General features: G+C 46.4%; 1 long non-coding RNA gene across 1 annotated transcript; it reads right to left on the bottom strand.

Moving 5' to 3' along the window:
- Positions 1-2,173: 2,173 nt before the first annotated feature.
- On the bottom strand, positions 2,174-8,834 carry LOC118992913 (uncharacterized). Its single transcript, XR_005067735.1, has 3 exons — positions 8,735-8,834; positions 8,328-8,649; positions 2,174-2,185 (listed from the first exon to the last, which is right to left on the bottom strand). It is a non-coding gene; the product is annotated as an uncharacterized LOC118992913 (long non-coding RNA).
- Between the last annotated feature and the right edge of the window lie 2,247 nt (positions 8,835-11,081).

Here is an 11,081-nt window from a genome sequence, read left to right as displayed (position 1 = left end):
GGTCATAGTGGAAGTTAAAATGATGTGCAGGTCATGCCATGTGAGGTCATAAGCCTGGACTAGGTACTGGAATTCCCTGAGAAAATTGGTAGGGTTAGTGGAGAATGAGCCTAGACATTTTTCAATTCAAGAATGATCAGTTAGTGAAAAAGGGACATGGACCCACATGACATCTTCTGCTCCTGCCAGTTCCCAGAGGGGGCAAATATGGAAGTCTAGGGACTCTAGATTCAGGTGGGAGTGAGTATGTGAGCTAACTGGGGAAGAAAGGTCTTTAGAGGGAGGGGGAGAATCCAGTTGAGGGGGGAGGGCCAGGGCTGGAGTAGCCATTGGTGGGAGCTGATAAGGAAGAGGAGGAGAAGGAGGAGGAGGCAAGATTTTCAGGGAAATCAGAAAAGGAGGAGGGAGGTTCTGGGGCGGTAGGCTTAGGAGACCAGATGGGTTAAGTGTTCCCTCAGGTGAGGAGAACTTGGGCTGTGGAGCATTGGGTGCACAGATCCAGGCGGGAGCACAAGGCCCAAAGCCCCTGGATGTAGGGGACCTCAGACCTCTTGCCAGTCCATCTGCAAAAATTATCTAGGTCAGTAAGGGTAACAAAATTGAAAGTGCCTTTAGGAGGCCAGGTTTCACGATTACTGAACTGATATAATGGTCAGACCATAGTGGATAGAAAACTCAGCCATTTTTGCTTGAGGCCAGAATCAATTGTTGACAAATTTTTCAGGAGGCACCCTAGAGGTGACTTAGGCTCTGGATTGGACTCCTTCCCTCCCATTCCTGGTCCCACGAGGAGCAGCAGATGAGAATTGGCATCCCTCAACCCAATCTGCTGGTCCGGTCAGGTAAAAATGGGGATCTAGGCCCAGGGACATCTCCTCTGGTGCCTGGAGCCTCTCAGTGGAGGGAGAGCAGCCCCTCCCAGAAGTGTTACCCCGAGGCAGCACTGCGATTTGGTGGACAGCAGTCTCTCCCAGCAGACAGGAGCCCAGAATCAGTGTTCGGGGACCAGAAACATAAAGGCAATGGTACTTACCTTGGCTCTTTGTCCAGACTGGTGGGGTGGCCATGAGGCTCCCTTGGGGGGTAGGGAAAGAAGCAGTCTTTAGCAGACAACAACTCCTCCTGGGTTTCAGCACAATATGAAAGGCTTTTTAAGGCTCTGCCGAGGAAGAAAATGCCAATCAGCCACAAAGTTAGGCAGTATAGAACTTTATTGGGGTTTGCCCACCCAGGCAAGGTTCCCTTGTCTGCAGAGTGGGAGCAGGGAAGTCAAACCTAAGCAGGGAATATGGCGGGGATTTATTCTGGTTGGCTCTCTTCATGGGAACTGGGGATTGGTCCCCTCTTATCAAAGCAGCAATATATCCTTGGTGGCTAAGGTTGCTATGCGGATATCCATTTTGGCATAGCCAACTATGTTGGCTCTCTGGTTTGATGACAGCCATCTTTTTCGGATTGTAGCCCGGGTGCCATTTTGATTGTAGTCCAGAGGCCTGGTTATCCTACCCCGCCCATCCTGACAGTATCCAGCTCCAGTCCATAGTGAGAGGCTGTGCCTTCAGTACCTTTGCAGAGAAGGGTGCTGCTCTGGATGGTGTTCTCAGGGTATAGGAATGCCCACAGGAAGAGTAAGAGGTAATCTAGCCTACCTCTTCTCAGTTTTATATTCCTGATACAGAGTGTTAAATAGCTGAAGAGTTGACCCCACCTGAGAGAAAGGAAGGGACACAGGGACATGTTCATTGGAAGACTCAGGGTCCAAATCTCAATTAGTGTTGTAGGATATATTTCCCCTGTCAGGTCCCTGAACTCTGTGCAGACATAGTTCCTCCCACTGAGGAACAAATCTGCATAGGATATGGTCCTCATTGTCAATCCACATTTGAGGTTCATGGAGACCACCTGGAGCAGTTCTCAACTCTAATGGTAAATACCTTATTCCTAGATCAGTGGGTCTCCAAAATGTTGCACCTGGTGAGATAATAAGCACCCCTATCACCAGCTCCTTACTATTTAGATATAAAGAAAGCATAGAAATAGCCCAGCTGACTGTGGATCTCATGTGCATCAGGTGGTAAATTCTCTGATACCATAGGATGTTTACAGTCACCTCATGTTCAACTGTTAATGTAGTTGTTTTCATGAAAATGGGAGGACACAGGCCTTACAGGAAATCCCCCCAGCTCTCTCTGCACCTGCTCCTCAGGCAGAAGCTCTGAGATTATGGGTCCCTCATGGACACTGCTCCGCAGCCTGTGCCCTGCAGCCTGTGCCCTGCAGGAGAGGGTCCCATCTGGGTTCACAGGGCATGGGCGTCTCACTGTCTGAAGTCCAGAAGTAAAGGCAAAGACCTGACTTAAGGATGCTTGCTCAGGGACACCTTGTACTTTGATAACTGGATGAAGAAGTGGTCTTTCTAAACTCCAATTACTCTTCAGGGAACCACATAGACAGGGCTCTTTGAAGCCACCAGGGGCTCCTTACTTGGAGCTTTCATATTCACTGACTCAGCCAACTCCCCTGAGTCCTGAAGCTCTTAGGAGTTTGGGGGATTTTTGATGTCTTCAGGTTCCCGTGCTTTCAAGTCCCATGTGGGTACTCCTGCATTTGGTATGAATCCCATCACACATCTCCTGCTTAATAAGTGGCACACATACTGTGGTAATTTTCACGGTACTGAACCCCATATCTCCCTTCTCCACACTTCCTAGCACATGCACAGGCCCCAAAATTGAGCTTAACCTGGTGAGTGACCTGATCTGACAAGACCAAAAGGAAACACGATTGATGTGTACAGTGGAGAGCACTCACCCTTGTGATTTCCTGTTCTCCCAGCACCTGGAACCTGCAGAGTTCACAGTGAGAAGAGCACTGGTTTGTCCTGGGGAGGGTCAGACCCAGGGGATGCTTTTCCAGTCACTGTTAGTCAACTCTGCCTCAACATGTGGGAGAGATCTCACTGATTCACAGGCACGGGTCCCCATTCTGAGAGATTTCAGCCAGAAGACACAAAGGCAAGACCATGGGTGTTGGGAACTTCCATGCCTGCTTTCAGGAATTGTAACTGTCCCCCACCCCCCCATGGCTAAGTGTGCAACCTCCGGAATGTGGGCCACAGGAGACAAAGCTTGTCTCTGGCAGCAAGCACTGCTTCGGCTTCTTCCCCTGCCCCCAAATCATGGTTGATGTCCGTGGTGGGTATGAGCCCTCAGAGAGGGTCAACCTAGACCAGACACATTCACTTGGGAGGCCATCATAGAAGGACTCGGGAGGCTGAAACAAAGAGCAATAGACTCTTGCCCCCAGCTTTGACATAGCCAGAGTCCCCATTTCTGTTTGAGAGAAGCGCTGCCTGGCTCTAATTCACTTAAGCCTGAAAACCTATGGTGGGTAGGCAGTGCAGCCCTGTGCTGGAAAGGGTGGGTATCTGAAGTAAATCAGGCATAAGAATGAATATGTAAAAATCCTGTGAAACCTGCTTTGTTTAGAATGTTCTCATTTAAATGATAAGTGTCCAAGCAAGAAGTTTGTTCCTCAAAGTATTATGGCTCATTCGCTATCTGACTCTGACTGAGAATAAGCCCTTGTAACAGGGCACAACCAAGAGGGGGCACCAGAAAATGATTTGGAATGGGGTCCAGAGCTCAGGGTGTCCAGGAAATATTAAGATGCCTTCACCCCCCAGTTGTCAGTTGGAGGAAGGGATGAATGAAGCAGGGCCATTGAGAATTGTTTTGCATAGCAACAGTTTTGCAGCTAATCTCTGTAATGGTCATTTAACATATCTATAACCTTTAACTGGTTTAATAGATATGTTAGATAGCTGTGGCCATGCTTTGAGTCAGGGAGAAGGGAGTGGCTTTTACCCAGGATGTAAGTTAGGGCTGGTACCTTGAGTTACAGCGCCTGCATGAGAGCTTGGAGTTGGTTGGATCCACACCATGGAGCCACACTTGCCCAGACTCACTATGGCAGCCCAGTAAAGCTGAGAGGGTATGGAAGTCCTGCCAGGTGTAATTGATTTTAGGAGGATTTGGAAATGGGGCTGCAAAGGAGGACTGGCACGGAGATTTAAAGGTAGATGTGGCAGCCACTGCGGGGAGAGCCATGCAGTTTGGGCAGAGTTAGGACCCCTTCCTGCCCAAAGGGTAGAGCCATGCGGTTTTAGCAGAGTGTAGACCCCCTCTTTCCCAGGTGAAAGGGAAAACCATGTAGGTTTGCCAGAATGGAGATTCCTGCAGCCAGGCGAAGGAGAAAGACGTGAGCTTTGGGTGGAGCGCAGACCCCTGCAGCTTTGGTAGAAGAGGCCCACTCTGCTTTGGGGTGCTCTCTTTGGCCGCGTGGCCTGGGAAGCAGGAGAGACTTTGACTGAAAAAATGGGTACAAAGAACTCTTGCCAGTGGACCATGAGGAGGTACCGCATGACTTTGGATTAATTAGAGATCCTGCCTGGACTGTGACACAGCTGATAGTGCCAACAGCATGAAACAGAGACGTGTGCTTCTTTTCCTGAGATACGGTACCCCAAATTAGCACAGGGGTGAAGGAAGCACTGTGGGTTTCTGTGGTTATCCTAAAGAACGTTGATGTTTTAATAGGGACATTGAGTCACTACTTTAAGTCTGTACAGCTTTAAATAAACCTTTCCTTTCCTTTCACAAATTTCTGGCATTGAGAGATGTCTTTCCAATTGGCGGCAGACAGATGAGCCCAGTAGGTATTAGTATACCGTCCTGGGGGGTGTGCTGTTGTTCTGTAGCAGTTTTTGGCATCCCTAGGTGGGCCAAATATTGCAAACCTCCCCCCTTGGACCTCTGTTTGGTAACACCCTCACAGTTCTTTGAATGCTATCTATTGTTTGATCCTTACCTGTATTCTTGTGCAAACAAACCCATTAAAACCCCTTGAGCAGGGGCTCTTGGACCTTCCCCTTTGAGGGATCGACCACTTTTCCTCCCTAAGCAGATCACATCACATTTACTTTCAACTGTGGTGGTCGAGGTGGGGGGCTTGAGGGAAAAGTCGCCCCCACACATGGGGAAGACTGGATGGGCATTTCCCTTGTAGCAGAAGCAAGAGCTGCTTATGGAGGTGGGAGAGTAGGAAATTGTCTCTGGATGATCAGACTTCCTGTGATACAGTGACAGGGTTGCTTTTGACTTTCTCCCTCAGAGCCCTGAGCAGCCCATGCAGATCAGCTCTTTTGTCTGTTCACAGAGAGGGGTTTGTCTGGAATTGTACTCTCTTTATCTCTCTGAGTCTCACACAGTAATGAATGGAGATGTCTGTCTGCACATTGACAATTGTCTGAATCACCCCTTTAGATTGAGCATCAGCTTTACACAGATGGGGAAAAATGTGTCACCTGATTTTAGATTCTTTCTAATAAGACCAACTCATCCCACCCTTATTTTGTTGAGCCTGTAACATGGAGTTAGTAGGAGTAAATTCATGAAAATCTATAACATTTAGAGAAGAATCTCTGAGACACTGAGACAAAGAAAATCTGCAAGGACACAGACCAGACTTGGGTGCATCACTGCTATTAATAATAAGGCTCACTTCTAGGTCTGAAAATGATACTGTCTCAGCCCCACCCCCCACACTCACAACCTTCCTATTATCATGAGGATAGGATGCATCTGGATAAACAGGAGCAGAGAAATGCTCTGTGGGGAAGTAAAAATTTGCTGCCCCACCCCAAGGAGGGAAAACAATCAAGAAGTCCCTGGGTCAACTGAATTCTGTAGAACTAATGGCACAAACAAATTTCTACAAAGGTCTTCACGGCAACCAAAGCCTTCAGAAGCAGCCCTGGTTGATTCACAGAGATGTCCACAGTGAAGGTGTTGTGGGAGGACTGGGGGATGGTGCTCCTTCTCCACCTGAGTTAATTAATTATGAGTGCAAAGTAATGATACATGAGACAGCAGAACAGGACACTTGAGGCTACTTTCCTTTCTGACAACTCTGGTTGCACTAGAAAGTATAAGAATAACAAACGACAAGGACAGGTCCTAATGGATATATTTTCTAATGGCATTTCTATGGGACTCAGGTATTGAGATTGTTAAACATTAAATTTGAAAAAACTCTGGTTACTTGTTAGAACCTACTAGAAAAGTGTGGGCAGACCTCAGAATAATAAACGTAACTGAGGGTAAGTGATGGAAGCCAAAAAAAAAAAAAAAAGAGTCAAATAGAGAGGATGATAACACTGACCCAGAAATAAATAAATCTATCCACAGGTTCACAAACAGACCCCCAGTCCTCAGAATCTGCAGATCAAAGCCCCATTAGAAAACCACCTCACCCCCCTGGCAGGCAGTTATTGTAAAAGGACAGAAAATGAGAGTGAAACAGATCAAGTGTTGGTGAGCATGTGGGGAAAGGGAGCCCTTGCACACTCTGAATGGTAGAATCAAATTGTGCTGCCACATGGAAAACAGGGTGTAGGTTCCACCTCCCCTCAAAACTTTCAAAGTCCTGCAAGATTGAATCATGCAGCTTCTAGGTGTTCATTCAATAATAAACACCACGACTTGGAAGAAGTATTTGAACTGCCCTGTCCATTGCCACATGGTTCACTGCAGTCAATACATAAAAAACACCTTAGTGTCCATCAGTGGGTGAGTGGATAAATATGGGTCATGTACTAACAACAGAGTATTAGTCATGCTTAAAGTAGAGAAAATTCTGCCACAAACCACAATGTATTTGAAACTGGGTGATATTATGTCTGTGAAATAAAGCTGCAATGGGAAGGCAAATATTACATGAGTCCATTTATACTACTAATTTAAGTTAGATTTTATTACAGAAGCGTGTGAAGGCACTGGAAGCCTGGATGTGGTGAAAGGTGATTGTAGGGGATGGGGGATCAGTGGGGTGTTGCCTGCCCTGGAGTCCTGTGCTGGTGGTAGAGACCTGAAAATGGAGGGACCTGGAGGATCCAGCTGCTGCCAGGACAGCATCAGACCTGGTCATGGACACTGTGCATTACAAGTAGCCTGGAGGTGTTTGCTTTTATGTGTGGAGTCATACATCACTCAGGGCCCTGACAATGAGGGAAACATCAGTTGCCACAGAGTACAGCTTCCCACCTGGGAAAGGGAGAAAGAAACAGGAAGCCCAGCCAATCACTGTTATCCTGGGGTCGCCATGTGAACACCAGGACATGAACCTTTGTAAACTCTGAGCCCAGCTCCTTCCACTCTGAGTGATCACTTAGACCATCTGTGTCAATGTCTGTATTAGCTGATTGTTATTTTCACTACTGGGTAGAATTCCATTTGTGGATATTCCCAAGTTGGTTTATTTTTTTAAGATTTTATTTATTTATCTTTGGGGGAGAGGGAAGGAGAGAGGGAGAAAAATATCAATGTATGGTTGCCTTTCTTGCGTCCCCTGCTGAGAACTGCCCTGCAACCCAGGCATGTGCCCTGACTGGGAATAAAACCACGATCCTTTGGTTCGCAGGCCTGTGCTCAATCCACTGAACTACACCAGCAAGGGTATTTTATTTGTTTTTTAATTTTTTAAATATGATTTTTATTTAATTCTTGTTCAAGTACAGGTTTCTGTCTTATATTCCAATTTTGTTAATTTATTTTGGGGTGGGGAGAGTAAGAAAGAGATGGAGAGAAACATCATGTGAGAGAGTTACATCAATCAGTAGCTTTTCATATGTCCCCAGTTGGATACCCGAGCCAAAATCTAAGCATTTGTCCTGAATTGGAGTCAAACCAGTGACCTTTCAATTTTCAGGCCAGGGCTCAATTCACTGAAACACACCAGCAAGGGACCCGGTTTACTTATTTTAAAATAAGAATGACATTTGGGATGTTTGTAACTTCTAATACAAAGAGGCTGTATTATTTGCATATATTTTTGTAGGAGCATAGAGTTTGTCATTCTGGAGCAAACACTCTGGGAAAACTTATGAGACGCATGTTAAGTATATATTTAATATTATAAGAAATTGTTTCATTTCTGTCAAGAAAAGATAGCAGGTTACAGAGGGACTTGGTGGAGGAGAGGTCCTCAGTCCATACTGATGTGTTTCCTGCAAATGGACTGCATTACATCCCTTTTTATTGTCTGCACTGAAAATCTGAGAAATTAGATTCGTAGCAAAGAAGAATGAAGTGTCTCTGGATGAATCTGAGAGCTCTGAGAGGAAACCCCTGCTCCAAAACGGAAGCCCCTTCCTTCCTACCCAGGCCCACAACAGCCCCCTGGTTTGTTCTCTGTCGCCTGTAGAACTTGAGTGCCCCCTTAAGTCCAACCCTTCTGTCTCATGAAGGGAGGTCTGTGTCTGGGTTCACACTGATTTCCCCTCACTGTGTCTCGCACAGTAATACACAGCTGTGTCCTCAGCTCTCAGGCTGCTCAGCTCCATGTAGGCTGTACTGGTGGACATATCTGCAGTTATGACTCTGCCCTGAAACTTCTGTGTGTATTTTGTTTCACTATCTGAAGGGTCAATTCTTCTCATCCACTCAAGCCCTTGTCCTCAGGTCTGTTAAACCCAGTGCATATAGTATTCTGTGAAGGTGCACCCAGAAACTTTGCAGGAGAGCTTCACTGAGGCCCCAGGCTTTCTCATCTCAGACCCAGACTGCAGCAGCTGCACCTGAGAGTGGACACCTGTGGAGAGGACATAGCAGTGGTTGAAAATCTCCCTTGACTCTTTCTGGCCCCTCCTCAACCTAGGGTCTGGATAACCCCTTACCTGTAGCCACTGCCACCAGGAAGAAGGCTCTCCAGCTCCAGTCCATGGTGAAGGGTTGTCCTCTCTAGGACTTGTATATGGGACAGTGTGGCTGTGGGTGATGCTCTCCTGGCCCAGAAAGATTCACGTTTAACATAGTCTACTTCTTCTAATTTGAATATTCATGAGGCATACATTTTCATAGCTGAAGACTTGACCGCACCTGACAGAAGGAGGAGGGCACAAGTACGATGCTCAGAGGGGGTCTGAGGTTACATTACTAATCAGTGTTTCATGATATGTGTCCCCTGCCAGGTCCCTGAGCTCTGTGCTGACATAGCACCTCTCACAGAGGAACAAGCCAACACAGAACATACTCCTAATTCTGAGCCCACCTTTGAATGACAAAAAGAACACCTGGACCAGTTCTGGACTTAAAACCTGAATATCTTATTCCTTGATCAGTGTGTCTACAAAAGCTGCACCAAGTGAATTAGTACAACCGTCTTTTCTCTTAGCTCCTTACAATTCATGTATAAAGAAGCTCTAGAAATAACCCTTTAGTCTGGTTACCATGTGTTATCAAATTTGGGAAATTCTCTGATAAAATAGAATATTCACAGTCAACACATGTCTAACTATTGCTTTAGGTGGTATCATGAAAAGAGAAAGACTCAGGGCCTGAAAGTCTTTCCCTCCCCACCTCCCTCTGCATTTGTTATTGGGCAACAGCCCTGAACTTGTGGGTCCTGCACAATGTCGAATGTCAATTTCATGCCCTACAGAAGTGGATCATTTCTGGCCTACAATAAATGGACATCTCTGAATCACTGGTCTAGAATTGAATTTGGTACCCTGACTGCAGTCTACTCACTCAGGGACACTTTATGCTCTTACATCTCTGGGCACAGATAATTCACCTTACTAAACTCCAGTGACCCAACAGGGAGCCACAAAGCCTGGAGTCTGTGAAGCCACCAGAGAGCCCCTTCACTGAAGATGCCAGATGCACTGACTCAGCCAATACCGCGGAGCCCAGAAGTCCTTGGTGAATTAGGGAACCACTCACATCCTCAGGTTCCTCTGTTTGAAGGTCCCATCTGAGTATTACTGTATGAGTATTACTAATCTCAATGCACATGTACTTCTCAGTAAATCACACACACACACACACACACACACACACACACACACACACACACAGTGATGATATGCAGAGAGATGAACTCCAGTGCTCCCTTCTCCCATGTTCTTAGTCCATCATCAGGGCCCCTACATTGAACTTAACCTAGTGAGTGACCTGTATTGACAACACAACAGAAACATACATGGTTGAAGTGAAGACTGGATCATGCCCTCCCTTGTGGGTTTCTGTCTTCCTAGCACCTGGAAAAAACAGGGGCCACAGTGAAGAAGGTGCTTCTATGTCTTAGGGAGAGTCTGAGGCTTGAGCATTCAGTATAGCCAACACAGCTGATATGTGAGGAGGGCCACACCTACCTACAGACCACAAGTCCCCATTCTCAGAGGTCAGAGTCAAGAATCATGAGGGAGGGGCAATAGGGACACTGGACACAGGCATCTCCCCAGCAATACAAGAAAATTCTGAGGCAGGAACAGGGGACCCAGAAAAGTAATCCTAGTTGGTCAATCTCTCTGTTACAGTGAATGGGTTGTTTGTCATTTTGCCCTCTGGAGTCCTGAACATGGCCTGCAGTTCAGTGTTTTTTGGTTTGCACAGCGAGGTGTGTGCCTGGGCTCACACTGACTTTACTTCTCTGAGTCTCTCACACAGTAATGCAGGGGGGTGTCTATCAACAGATTGACAATGTTTCTAAATGTATTGACAATCATACCTTTAGATGGAGAAATGCCTTATACAGGTTCAGCATATGTCATGTGACTTAGGCTTCTAATAAGACTTATACATTACTTTTTTTTTAATTGGCCCTATAACATACAGTTTGTATAAACTCTATTAATGTAAAGCTATAACCTTTTCAGGAGAATCTTGTAGACCCTCAGGGACAAGAACAGCTGCAATGACACAACCCAGGCTTGGGCACATCTCTTCCTAAGAATAAGGCTCAGTCAGAGGCCTGAGAATGATGCAGGAGCAGTCCACCACCACACACAACCTTCTTACCATCATAAGGGTGGGATGCAGCTGGACAATCAGGAACAGAGAGGACAGAAGATGCTGACCCCACACCAAGGAGGAAACACAAGTAAGGAGTCACTGAAAGAGTTGCATTCTTCATATCCCATGGTACAAAGAATCCTCCATACTCGTCTCCATGGAAACCAAAGCCTCCCAAGTGCCACTTACCAATTCATAGAGATGTCCACAATGAGGGTCTAGTGGGAG

The sequence above is a fragment of the Sturnira hondurensis genome, unplaced genomic scaffold, assembly GCF_014824575.4.
Source record: "Sturnira hondurensis isolate 20B ecotype Veracruz unplaced genomic scaffold, ASM1482457v3 Scaffold0008457, whole genome shotgun sequence".
Lineage (NCBI taxonomy): Eukaryota > Metazoa > Chordata > Mammalia > Chiroptera > Phyllostomidae > Sturnira > Sturnira hondurensis.
This window is presented reverse-complemented; position numbering and strand designations above follow the sequence as displayed.